Genomic DNA, 12,322 nt, shown 5'->3' with positions numbered 1-12,322 from the left:
AAGTTATTCACAATCACAATTATTCTCCCTTAGTTCAAGAGCAGTAGAATAATAGGTGCACACATTTATATACCTCATCACTATCCTTCATTATTATCTGTATAGTACAGAATTCAAGATTCCTGAGGGGATTCCCAAGTTTTGCTATAGTTACCAAGGAGCTCAATGATAACTTATAAATCTTAGAAGCGGCAGCTTATAACTATGTTAGCATTATGTAGTCTCTCTGCAAACTTAAAGTAACAAACAGTTGGATGAAACATGCATACCACTTTAACACCTAAAAACTATTAAACAAAAAGAGCTTAAGTTTATAGTCTTTATTCTCATTAACTAAGAACTTTTAGAAAGTCCCCCAATAGTTTTAGAATACAGTGACTTGAAAAATATATTCTAATAAGAATAAACTTTCAAAAACACAGATAATTAGAATTCTTTGTAGTATTTTCCATTTCCTCTCCAAAAGCTTTTGCCAAAAGCTGCTATTAAATGGACAAAACAGATTTTCTTTCATCTTTTTCCCCTTCCCACAGAGCAAAGAGGTAATCCACCAATGCAATTAGATCACTGTATATTTTCCAAATATAGTTATTTAACAAAATGCTAAGTTCTAAACATAGGAGAGAAAATTATTTTGTTAAAAGTACATATTTACTGAAATAAATATTCAAAGCAACTACTGAAAAACTGAGCAACAAGCTCTGTGATGTAGTCAGTGATGATTCCAAGAAGTCAATAATTTAAGGTGATCAAAATTACTTATACCTGCTTTTAATGGATGCTCTCTTCCTTTCACATCTTTATTGTGTCTACTTGTACAACAGTTAAAATATTCAATCCTCACCAATGGAAGACTATCTAGTAAGTTATCTCATGAGATCAGAATCCAGTTTAAAAGGTCTCACCAAAATGAATAAACAAATAAAGTAGCACAACTACAAAACTATAAAATACTGTAACTACAAGAGTTAATAAACTTTAGGAACCAGACCAATGTAAAATTCAAAATCAGAACATTAGAAAATTATTCTCTACAGTTAGACCAACATTCTTAATTTAAAAGTGGACATAATTCTAGTACTTGAGCACCTCATATACAATTTTAAGTGCAGTAATGCTCCAGAACACTGTTATAGCAAAAACCAAATGGAAATTCTGCAATTCATGTTACAAGTATTTTTTCTTTTGGTAAGTAATTTAAATATTAGTTTAAAATCTGGTACATTTCCCTAAATTTCATTTCTTCCTTTTAAAGTTTTAAAGCTCTCTGGAAACAGTTTTTTAAAAAATCTGATACATTACTAATGTAAAGCCAAAAATTCTTAATAAATCACTACTGAAATAATAATCAGTTGCTGGGTAGCCTTAATTTGACTAACATTGGGAATAAACATACCATTGTTAGGAAGTATGAAGAAGTGGTATTTCTTTTTGTTCGTGATGCATTTTAAAAAGCAAATTTTTTTTTAAAAGGTGGCACACAAGTTCCCGATAACCTTTCTTCTTTAAAATACAAATTCTATGACTAAATGGATTGGTCTTAGAATCCAGTGATCAAAAAGGTTCAAACAAAATATAACAGATTATATACCAAGCCAGTCTTTACTGCAAATGGATAAATTCATTCTGTTCTTTGTACTGCTTCCACTGCATTCACGACATTTCCAAAGGACTAATAAATTAAAAGACTTAAGTTCTCAAACAGTAATTAGTACCTTTCAGTACTACTGAAAATATCTTAGAACACTGAAAACCATTAGGCTTTCAGCACAAGGGTAAGCCATGGTATAGACCTTCTGTTCGTTGAAAATTTGTCCAATGTTATAATGAATCATTGCATAAGTCAAAATACCTGAAAGAAAGTCCAATTTGAAAAGGCTAACTGCAAAAACTTCAGTCAAACCTCTAAGACCATGGAGCCCTCAAAAATGATGGGGGGAGAGGTGGAAATCAAGGTATAGTCACACCCGTATATGATCTTACAAAGTTTAAGAAAGATCAATCTTTATCAAGACTTTCTGTAAGACTGAACATATGACATCACTGCCATAAAAGAAAAGACAGCTTCTGAATACTTAGTTCATAAATACTAAACTATTCCTTTGCCAGTCAAATCTAGACACTAGATAAATACCTACTCCCTCTTTATCAATACGTAACAGAAACACATTATTTTAAGTCTTTGGGAAAATGACACATGCATACCAGTAAGATCTTGATATTCAACAATAAAACTGCCTGTTTAAACTATGTTTTGGGGGAAAAAAATGACACCTTTACAAAATCACCCAAATTCTCTTTGTGTCAGATCCAGTTTCCTTATTAATTCCATTGCCTTCAGAAATATTGTTCAAATATCTACAACAAAGTCAAAGAAAACTGAACATGGCCAGTTTCTCATCCAAGTCCTAGACTATATATTTAAAACATGTATAATAGTTACCATGTTATCAATCACTGCATAGGCCTTCTATCAATCTTGAATTATACTGTAAGATACACTTGATAAAATCCTATTGTACACAGATCAAAGTGTTTTATGATGAATTCTTTATTACCATTCACTAGACCCTCCTTCTATGGTGGCTCCTTACTATGGGGGCTCACTCTCCCTTTGTAGAGCTAAGAGAAAATACTGAAATCCAATAGCACTGTTTTGAAGATAGAATAAAAACCAATTCGTAAAGTTAAAAAGATTCCAAAGCCAATGTGGAAAATGTTTCTTTTTGAAGAAATATAAAGTTCTCTGCAAATTTCATCTCTTTGTTCATTAGTTAATTCCTAAATGCTAAACACTTGCTACGTTCATAGGCAAGATTCTAAGAACTAAGATACAGTAGAGAATGAAATGGATGAAGTCCCTACCCTGATGGTGCTTACATTTAACAAACTGGTATTGTCTCTATGAAAGGTACCATGCCAGTGAGTGCTGCACGGAATACAAAGAACACATCCTGTCCTTGGAGTTTACAATTTAGTGGGATTACAAAAAAACACACATAATGACAACAGAAAGGTAGGAAGTGATACTTGTCATAGATAGGAAGAGATGTCGTTCATGGGGTGGAAGATAGTATTAGGGGGGCAGAAAGAGAAATCATTTTCAAGACCCTATACCACATTCTAAAATTAAGCCAGTTTGTTACTGAGTTTGTATTCCCACATCTGGCATATTAAAACCAAACTGGATACATGTGTTTCAAAGATTTACTTTCCAGCTTCTTCAGATACAGCAATCTTATAATTTATTATGAATGCCAAAAAGAAAATCCAAGTGAAAACACCTTCTTCACAGTGTAGAGATCAAAAGTGTGGATGGGCTCAAATAAGACTGTCATTCAGGTCTCTGTGTCCGTAAAGTTATTTTACCATTCTGATTATTAATTTCCTCTCTTAAAACCTGGGAATGAAACTACCCAAGTGGTTCTTTCACAGTGTTTGACTAAGATAACCACCTTTTTTGGGTATGATGGGACTACTATCCTCTGTAAAATGTAGTTCACTACAAAAATGTAGTATTTCTTCCACCAGGTTCTTTATTATGGTTAGACTACTGTCCTAAAAGTCAGCAGGATCACTACTTATCTTTTCTAGGCCTCAGTTTCCTCCTCCATAAAGTGAGAGGGTGGGACTGGATGATCTAAATAGTCCTTTCCGGCCCTTAAAAGTCCCATGACTCTACTATGACTCAAAAACTATTCAAGGACCAACTTTTAAGGGCGATATGAGCTTAAGTAAAATGAACATCTCCTTTTCTTTTACGTTATTTCTTGCTAAAATTAGGTTTTGATGAGCAAGTCCAAAGGTATTCTTAATTAGAAGAAGGGTTAAAATAAATGTACGAGTAGGAAGCTTTAAGTTATAAGCACTCATTACGTATTAAACTGGCAAAACAAAAATCTGATCAGGCTGAATAAACTTTAAAATAAAATATTAAAATTACAATCTTCATTTAGGGTCGACTGTCTACTGTAACACAGAACTGCTTATGTTCATACCGAACAAGAGCTGCAGGGCAAAAATGTTCTTCTAAACTAATAAGGAGAGGGTGGGGGAGCAGGCGAAGGGGAAGCAAATCGTCTGCTTAAACTCGCAAGGCTGATCTTTTCTCCAAAACTCATCAGTTTTTTCAGAAGAAAAATTCGGATAGCTCGATTCACTGGAGGTAAGTTTTAAATAAGATTCGTGGCGCTGACAGTTTTAGGATTAGACACACCGAGACGGCGAAAAAGAGAAGAGGACAAACTTCCTGGATTTTCTTTTCCTCTGTAAGAGAAAGAGATTGCCTCTTGCTGACGAAGGGAAAGGCCCCTTTAACAGTTTTTCTCTACGCGGTGGCTGTTGCCAGACTAGGTGGGGCTCCCTCCGCTGCCTTCCTCCTGCCACTTCCCGCAACAAATGGAACAAACCAGCCCCGTTTCAGGCAAACTTTTTCCCTGTCAGGCTCGAGCCTAGAGGGTGCCGGGGAGTGGTTCTTCCGAACGCTCCTCGCCCCAGCTCGAGACTGGGGGAAGCTGGGGCTTCGCAAAGGACAACTTTCTGGTTTCCGTTCTAACTTCCACCCACACCCGGGAGGGAACCGAGGCGGCCAGGGAGGGGGCTCCGGGGCGGGGACACGAGTCTTCTAGGGCCGGCGGGCAGCAGGAGAGGCTGCGGCGGCCGCGGGCAGGAGGGAGCAGGCGGATGGGGGGGTCCTCGGGCTCTCACTTCCTCCGCCATATTTCAGACATTTGACCCCTTCCGCAAAGCGCGCTGTTCCCCCGCGGTGGCGGCTCTTCCCCGGCGGCCTGGGAGGAAGCGCGCTCGCCGGCCAGGCGCCGGGCCCTCGCACCACCTGCCGCGCGCCGAGGCAGCCGCCGCGGGGGCCCCACAACCGCGCGCGCGCCCCGCCCGGCCCGCGCCGCACCCCACCCGTTCCCTTCAGCCGGCGCCCGGCCGCGCGGCCGCCGCCGCTGCTCCCCCTCAGCGGCCACGCACGCACTCTGCGAACCTCTCGCGCTGTCACCGAGTCCCCGCAGCCAGCGTCGCGTCGCTCTCCTTCCAGGTCGCTGCTCCCGGCGCCACGGCGGTCCTGCCGCTGCCGCTGCCCCTGCCACCGCCGCTCCGGCTGGTTTACACGCCTGACTCTGGGCGAGGTTTGGCGGTGTCGCCTTGACGTCAGGCGTTCAGCCTCACTCTCGCTTCCGTCCGCGGGCGGGGCGCGCGGGTGCGCGGCCCGGGAAGGGGCGGGACCGAGGGGCGGGGCGAGGGGAGCCGAGGGGCGGGGCCTTCCGTGCTGCGGCAGCGGAAACTCTTCTCGCACAGCACCCTTCGCGGCGTTCCTTCCGCGGTTTTTCTCTACCTTACCCTTCACCGCCCCTTCAGCCTCGCGTCGGCTTCCCAGGCCCTAGAGGATTACTCTGGTGCGAAGGGCTCAGAAACCCTCAGAAACTAAAAAGGTGCCTTTATGCAAACTGTAATTCAATCACCAACGCCACCGAACGGTGCTCGGTATTCCTTTGTGCTGGGGAAAGTGGCTGGAGAAGTAACAGAGCGCGCAGTTTTCATACCTAAAGCTCTAGTGAAGGCGCCTAGGCCATAGCAGTCTTTCATTCTTGAAATAGTTTCTCTTGAATTGTCAAGTAATTCATCCATGTACAACTTAACCATGAACAACTCTTTTCCAATTACCCTGCCAAATTCAGTTAACTAATCCATGATCCCAAATAACTTTGTAACTAAATCAGCTATTTATATGAATAAAATAAATCGGGTATTTTAATGCATGACTCGGGCACTTAATAGGGTTACCCATAGGTAGGTTTATGAGGTGACTACTGGGGAACAGAAAGCCCTTTCTGTTCCAAAAATGCATTGTTCCAAAAAGGGCGAGAACTTAACAAGGGAATTTACCATCATTAGAGAAAAGACTAAAATATAGCTTCCCTTTATACAAGACATTAGCTGTTTAAATAAAACTAGGTTTTGATGAGCAAAAAGATTCAAAGAGCAAAGTGCAGGGAAAAGTAGGGGTTTGGGGGGGTCACTGAAGACTAACTTTTGCTTAGTTCATAGTTTAACTGGGCCATGTTATTAAGTATTCTTGAAATAAATTTTTATAAACTTGGATAAATTGGAAGATTAGCGGAAAATATGATTAATTTCACTCCTTTGAAGAATACTAGTGATTGAAAACTAAGTTAAAGGTATAGTTAAGAATAAATTATAACTATCCTGTTTCCGGTATATAAATGCTTTCTAGGTGTTTCATGATTTAGATTAATTGAATATGTTACATATTTCGATAACTTCTACTTCCTTAGAAAATCCTTTTTTAATGGAAATTTCAAAGGTGAGTGTCAGAGCAGTCTGTAGGAATTATTATAAATTCTGAATGAATGAATTTCGAATAAATTTGACTTTCCTGACTTCAATTATTGCATGAAACTTTGGGAAGCCTGAAAGCCTGAAACTGAGTTCATGGGATCAGATGTTATCTGGGTACACTTTCTGGGTTTTTTGTTCTTTTTTTTTCAATTCTTTGACCTTTAGGCAATTGATTTTTTTTCTCCCCTGGAAAGAATCTGTTTTAGAAGAGTGGAGCCAGGATTATTTCGAGTTTGAGAGAATATATAAAATAGTTTAATTAAACATACATTTGTTTTCTTCTATTAGACTGGAAATCATTCTCCTCATATTAAGCTTTTATCTCTACACAGAGAATCCTAGACTCTACACCTCCTGAATTCACTTTCGGATTTGAGCCCCTTGTTCGGTTCCTATCTCCTTGAAATCTTCACCAGGATATTGACTGACAACCCAAACAGGTCATGTGTGCAAACTGAAGTCATCATCTTTGTTACCAAACCAGTTTCTTCTTTTCTTTTGTTAATTATTTCACCATCTTTTAAATTATCCAGTGTTCAATCCTGATACTCCTTTCTTTGCGTTTTCTGAAACTAGCAGTCAATTGGTACATCTATTAGTAATTCATTTCTACTGAGATCACACTTGTTTGAGTTGGCATGACTTCTCAACTCCTGGACCTTAGCTGCATCTTCCTACCTTCCCTGTGGCCTGTAGCCTCCTGCTGTGATCCATTCTACACATTGTTGCCAGATGAATTATCTTAAAGCATATTGAGCAAGTCACTCTCTTCCTCAAAGAGCATTCAGTTTACTCCCCTGCCCTAGTAAAGTTAAAATCCTTGTATCTTACTTCTCCCTTTCACTCAAAAATGCCTTACAGTCAGAGTGGACTTCTCATTTTGCCCAGATACAAGTGCTCTCCTACTTCTCTGATGTGCAGGGGTGATTTCCTCTCCTGGAATGCCTCTTCCCACTCTGCCCATTATTCAAGGTCCATTTACTTTCTCCAAGGAAGAGCATCTTTTCTGATATTTCCAATTTAATGTAGTCTCTTCTCTCTTGAATACCCATAACACGATTGCTCCTTTGTCACTCGTTTTCTACCTTTCTCCTACAGCAGGAGCTTGCAAAGTTTTTCTATAAAGCCAAATAATAAATATTTAAGGCTTTTAATGGTCTTTGTTACAACTACTCAATTCTGCCTTTATTGTGTGAAAACAGCCATAGGATACATAAAGAATGAGTGTGGCTGTAGTCTAATAAAACTTTATTTATGGACACTAATTTGACTTTCATATAATTTTCACATGTCACAAATATTCTGCATTTTCTTCTTCTTTTTAACCATTTAAACATGTGAAAACCATTCTTAGCTCATGGCTGTCACAAAAACAAGCAGTGGCCTGCCATTGTTTGCCCTGCTGTACTCAGGGCCAGCTTCATGGGCATGTGACAAGGCCCTGTGCTTCGAAAGGCCCCAGGATCAAATTAATGGTTTTGTTTTTTTTTTTCAAATTAATGTTCTGATGTTACCATCTTGGAATTTTTAATGATTTTTTGAACAAGAGGCCTGCATTTTTAGTTTGCACTGGGACTCTCAAATTATGTAGTGGGCTCTGCTGGTACCAGGAGATAAAATCCATAAGTATGTATTTTTTTCATGTTTGGCATGGTGGTTTTCATATAAAAGGCATTCAAAATGTGTTTGTTGAATTTTCTGTCTCCAAGGTACTGTGGAATAGTGGAGAGCCTGAGCATCAGAGTTCAGCTCCACCTTTTATTAGCTTCATAGTCTTGGGTAAATTCCTTAATCGTGTCGAGGCATAGTTTTCTCATCTGCAACATAGGGATATATAACCTCTGCTTTACAGAACTTTTGTAAGATAAAGTAGAGAAAATAGCCATGTCTTAGCCCCTGGGACTAGAAGAAGCTCAAGATTAGTTTTTCCCTTTTTAGGGGAAGTACATTAATGGTGTGCTCACCCGTAACTCTTGCTGTATTTTACCTGATACAGTATTTCTGATTTTCCACGTATTTACCACCTTAAAAGTTTTACTTCAAATAACATTTATACCTCATTAGTTTCATTTCAAAAGTCCACAAAAGTAAAGATCTTATTGCAAATGCAAAATTAGATTTTAAAACCTCCAAATTTACAGTTTTCCTAATTAACAGTTAATAATTATTCACATTCACAAGACTTGTGAATTACAATTAAGCATGGTTATAAGTAGCATTGAGAGTCATTAACCTCAAATATTATTACATTATTTCATTCACAAATGAACAAATATTGAAATTTGATCCTTTCAAGGAGATTTGTTACTGGTTTTTTCCCTTTGTTGTGTATGTGGGTGCATATGTGTATATGCAGGTTTGTGTGCGTGTGTGTGTGTGTGTGTGTGTGTGTGTATAGTAAATGGTATAGAAATGTAGTTCTATTTCTTTGCAACACCTTATGTAGCTGGGGTTTGAGGTTGAGACGGATAAGAAGGATGCTTGTTGATGAAAGAGGAAAAAGCAATGATTTAGTCCCAAGTTAGTTTTATTCTGTTTTCTTGGCCAAAGGTTCTATTTCAAACTCTATGCAGTTATTTTAGAAATTTTAGCACTTACTCACACGAGAGACCAGGTAAGAGCATACGGCTGTTGCTATTATAGGAAAACAACTCAGAATTCATACTCTCCTGCAGTAGCTTGAATTCATCTAAGATTTCTGTTTTGAGGAAACCATGTACTTATATATAAGAAAAATGAGACAGCTTGGCATGTTTTCTATGCTGTGTAATAACTGTAATAACTGCTTATTTGTCTCAAGATATATTTCAAATTCTGTCTGTACTCTATTCCAACAGTTGTAGGCTTGACCACCAAACCTGCCTACACCACATTAAATAAGTCTAAGAGTTCTATAATTTTGTCATTGCTAATGTCTATGATGTAAGGAACAGATTACATGTAAAATTTTCCCCTTTCTTAAGCTGTAGCTGAGAAAAAGCATAGAAATAAAAATGCCCTTCCCAGAGCCATTGTGTAAATGAGCGTTGAAGCAGAAAACCACTGGAAGAACCACCTTCATGAAATTCCCCATCATGAAAATTTCAAAAGGAATTTAAATTAAGAAACTCTTCAAAGACCACATATAAGTACTTTCAGAATCTGGGCTGTCTCCAAATCAAACAGCTAATAAAATCATGCTAAAGATGCTTGAGAGTTAGGCATCCCCGCAGAATTTATCACTATGATAGTTCGTGCTTCTAGTCCTAGTCACCCTGTATATAAATCACATACATCAATAAGAATGACCAAACTCCAAGAGGTTGTTTTGAATGATCCATTATACAGATGAGAAGACTAAAGCTTAGAAAAGCTGAGTGACCATAAATATGTGGGCAGAGAAATGTATATCTTAGTCTGCTGCCTTCTTTTGGCACCACACTGTCCTATTATTCCTTTATTAATGCTGTTCTTTCAGCTGGAAAATCTCTCCTGTCTCTTGTATTTATCTTAGTCATCGTTCAAGACCTAGTGGTTTCTTGCTTCTCTGAATTTGCCTAATAATTATTGTCTGTACCACTCATTTGGTGCTTATTAGATATTGCTGTACTTAAATTGCTTTTGTCTTCTCTCCATCCTGATATCCTTGAGAACCAAAAGCGTATCTTAAACTTCTTTGCACCTACCATACTGCCTAGCATCTCATAGTATAATAATATGTAGTTTAGGGGAGGTCTTGCTGATCTTAGTTAGATTCTCCAAGCTGATCATAGTGCATTTGTGACCTCTGGCAGTTATTTAACCTTTCCAAGTTTCTTTGTAGTAATCTTTAAAATGTACATAACGGTATCACATGTAGGGTTTTAGTTTTTTTTTTTTTAAATAAGGGACCAGATATAAAAATGGAAGTAATAAGAGTAGCAATTAAATGGATTGGCTCTAGAATCAGACAGTAAGTTCCAACGGAGGCTCCATTCATCTTAGGCCATTTACTTCTGGCGCCTTGGTTTTCTCATTTGTAAAATAAGTACAATAATAGAACCTACATTATGGGATTATTGTGAGGATTGAAAGAGTTAACAACGCAAATAGAAGAGTGCCCACCACGAAGTAAGCAACCCATAAATGTTAGCTACGTCATCATGAAAAGATTCTCAGTAAATGTTGGTTCCTACTATATCGTCTGGCACAATAAAACTTTTTGCAAATATAGTAAGAGTGCAATAAATGCTTGTTAAACTTCCCTTTGCTTATGACAGTCCTCAGTGAAGGGTTGGTGATGTTCTAAAGTTTCTTTGTGTCAGTAGTTTGTAATGGGAAAATAATTATGCAATGGAAACAATGCTATGAAGTTTATAATGTGAGTACCTTAAAATAAAACTTGATTATTAGGAAGGCTGAAAAAAAAAAAAAGCCTGTTTTAATCCATAGATACTAAAAACACAGTTCTGAAAGTACTATTTCAGCTGCTACTAGTCAGCACTTGTAACAATGTTCCCTTAGTTTTCATGGCACATTATTCTATTGGTTTTGTTTTTTTCTCTCTAGCAGTTTCATGTCACTCTCTTTACACTACCCCTTCTTCCTCCTGATCTTTAAGGGTTGGAGTCCCTCAGAGCTTGATCCTGGGCCCTTTTCTCCTTGGATATTTTCTTCTAGGCAATTCTTATCTTTCCCATGGCTTTATAGGCCACCTAAATGCCAGCGGCTCTTAGATCTACAGCTGCAGTTAGACTTCTTTGCCAAGCTCCAGATGCATAGAGCCAGTTGCCTCCTGAAAAGTTTTCCTTGGTTGACCCACAAACCTGCTCGTCCTCCAGGAATCCTCCTCTCAATAAATGGTACCAGCTCCCTAAAACAGAGAAATAACACTTCCCTCTGCCTTACTTCATGTATTAAATTCTTCACTCTGTCCTGTTGATTCTACATTTGACCCTTGAACAATGTGTGGGTTAGGGCCACAGACCCTCCACCCAGTGGAAAATCCAAGTACAGTTTACAGTTGGCCCTCCTTATGCCAGGGTCCTCCAGAGCCTCCGTTCCACCAAGGGGAAGATTCAAACAACTTTGGATAGTGTAGAACTGCAGTATTTACTATTGAAAAAAAATGCTCATGTAAGTGGCTCCGTGAAGTTCAAACCCATGTTGTTCAAGGGTCAGTTGTGCTTCCAAAATCACTAACATATGACCACTTTTCTCCATTTGCATTGTCTGGTTAGTTCATGTACTTTTGTCCTTCCTCCTATTGAGTCCTTAAAAGTGGTCTTAATTTTTTAAAAATATTTTTATTATGGAAAATTTCAATTACACATAGAAGAATTTAGTGAGCCCCCATGTATACATCCCTCACTTTCAACATTTTTCCTAATTTTTGCTACTCTTGTTTCATCTGTCCCCTTCTTTTTAAAAATTTTTCCTGAATTTGATATTTGGAGTAGTTTAAGGAAATAATACAATATGCATTTGCCACAGACAAGAACATTTTAAAAATATAACCACAATGCCATTATCACACCTAACAAAATTTTTAAAAATTCCTTAACAAATATAATATCCTGTCTATATTTACAATTTCCTGATTGTATCAGAATCTCTTTACTATTGTTTTGTTCAGTTTGTTATCCAAACAAGTCCAAACATGACATTTAATTGTCATGCCTCTTAAATCTCTTTCAATCTCTAATATAGTCGCTCCTCCTTTTATTGAGTGGATGAACACTTGTATTTTTCTTTTGTGATATGCCTTTCCTTATCTTTCAGCTTCTGTATCAGTGATGTCACTTTTGCTCGATACTTGTGGCAAAAATCCTATAGCTTTGACATTACACATCTATATCTATAAATGCAAGACTGAGAAGCTAAGGACCTCCCTTTCACGTATTTACATTATGTGAAGAAAATATGGAAAGTTGGATTGAAAACTATTCATCTCAAAATCCAGACAGGAAGCACAGATATTAAGCATATACCATGTACT

The 12,322-nt window shown here is 38.3% G+C and overlaps 1 protein-coding gene across 2 annotated transcripts in view; it reads right to left on the bottom strand.

Moving 5' to 3' along the window:
* The window catches only part of RAP1B (RAP1B, member of RAS oncogene family), a 40,589-nt gene extending 35,418 nt beyond the window's left edge, over positions 1–5,171 (bottom strand). The window contains exon 1 of one of the 2 annotated variants that reach the window (XM_032493365.1): positions 4,982–5,171. The gene's annotated coding sequence lies outside the window, so the exon portion shown is untranslated. The remainder of the gene's footprint in view (positions 1–4,981) is intronic. The other variant, XM_032493363.1, reaches the window with a different exon arrangement.
* Between the last annotated feature and the right edge of the window lie 7,151 nt (positions 5,172–12,322).

This window comes from Camelus ferus, chromosome 12, assembly GCF_009834535.1.
Source record: "Camelus ferus isolate YT-003-E chromosome 12, BCGSAC_Cfer_1.0, whole genome shotgun sequence".
NCBI lineage: Eukaryota > Metazoa > Chordata > Mammalia > Artiodactyla > Camelidae > Camelus > Camelus ferus.
The sequence above is the reverse complement of the archived record's forward strand: the minus strand, read 5'-3'. Positions and strand labels throughout refer to the sequence as shown.